Below are 1,770 nucleotides of genomic sequence, written 5' to 3' on the forward strand. Positions count from 1 at the left end.
TCCTTAGCTGTCAGTCAAGAGTCCATGAGCTCCTACAAGCTCAGGTTAGCTGTCTCTGTGGACTTCCCTGTCGTGATCTTGACTCCCTTTGCTCACAAAATCCCTCCTCTATCTCTTCAACTGGACTCCTGGACCTTGGTCCAGTGCTTGGCTGTGGATCTCTGCATCTGCTTCCATCAGTTACTGGATGAAGGCTCGTGTTTGTCTTTCTGGGTCTGAGTTACCAAAATGATTTTTTTCTAGTTTCATCCATTTACCTGCAAATTTCATTATGTCATTTTTTTCCCCGCGGAGTAATATTCCATTGTGTAGATGTATATTTCCTTTCCCATTCTTCAGTTGAAAGGCATTAAGTTGCTTCCAGGTTCTAGCTATTATGAATATTGCTGTGATATAAAAAATTGGGCCAGATGTGGAGGAAAAGAAGCTGTGACCAGCCGCCTGGAGGCCGCCGAGCCAGCAACGCCTGAGCCATTCGAGCTGCCATCGCCGCGCCCCCGTGGCCACCACCAAGGACAATCATGAGGACCGTGATACCTCCACAGAAAATGCAAATGAATCCAACCATGACCCTCAGTTCAAGCCAATAGTTTCTCTTCCTGAGCAAGAAATTAAAACACTGAAGGAAGATGAAGAGGAACTTTCAAGATGCAAGCAAAACTATTCCGGTTTGCTCCAGAAAAATGACCTCCCAGAATGGAAGGAGCAAGGCACTGGTGATGTCAAGATTCTGAAACATAAGGAGAAAAGGGACCATCCGCCTTCTCATGAGGAGGGACTAGACTCTGAAGATACGCGCCAACCACTATATCACAACGATGATGGAGCTGAAGCCCAATGCTGGCAGCGACTGTGCCTGGATCTGGAATACTCACGCCAACTTTGCAGATGAGTGCCCCAAGCCTGAACTGCTCGCCATCCACTTCCTAAATGCTGAGAATGCACAAAAGTTCAAGACAAAGTTTGAAGAATGCAGGGAAGAGATTGAAGAGAGAGAAAAGAAAGGACCAGGCAAAAATGATAATGCTGAAAAGGTGACTGAGAAGCTGGAAGCCCTCTCTGTGAGGGAGGCCAGAGATGAGGCTGAAGAGAAATCTGAGGAGAAGCAATGAATCTGTCTGTCCTTTTCCTTCCTTTTTCTTTTAAAAAAATTTCCCTACCCTTTAAGGTTTGTTTTTATTCTGTTTTGTTTTTACAAGGGACTTTATAATGAACTGAATTCCAACATAAAATAAAATAAATTGGGTACTGATTTAAACGGAAAATTCTCAAAAGGAGAATTTTGAATGGTCGAGGTACACTTAAAGAAATGTTCAACAGCCTAGCTATCAGAGAAATGCAAATCAAAACAACTCTGAGATACCATTTTATACCTGTCAGAATAGCTAAGATCAAAAAATGTTTAGCCGGACAGTGGTGGCGCACGCCTTTAATTCCAGCACCTGGGAGGCAGAGGCAGGCAGATCTCTGCGAGTTTGAGGCCAGCCTGGTTTAAAAGAGCTAGTTCCAGGACAGGCTCCAAAGCTGCAGAGAAACCCTGTCTTGAAAAAACAAAAACAAAAGAAAAAACATTAATGACAGCCTATGCTGGAGAAGATATGGAGTAAGGGGACCACCCCTCCACTGATGGGAGTGTAAATGTGTACAGTCACTTTAGAAACCAGTATGGGAGTTTCTCAGAAAATTGAGAATCAGTCTACTTCAAGACCCAGAGATACCACTCTTGGACATATACCCAAAGGATGCCCAATCTTACCACAAGGACACTTG

At 44.1% G+C, this 1,770-nt stretch overlaps 1 pseudogene; it reads left to right on the forward strand.

Annotated features, from left to right (window-relative positions):
* Positions 1-648: 648 nt before the first annotated feature.
* Positions 649-1,112, forward strand: LOC101995366 (annotated as a pseudogene).
* Positions 1,113-1,770: the final 658 nt, after the last annotated feature.

Source organism: Microtus ochrogaster, chromosome 10 (genome assembly GCF_000317375.1).
Source record: "Microtus ochrogaster isolate Prairie Vole_2 chromosome 10, MicOch1.0, whole genome shotgun sequence".
NCBI classification, from domain to species: Eukaryota; Metazoa; Chordata; class Mammalia; order Rodentia; family Cricetidae; genus Microtus; species Microtus ochrogaster.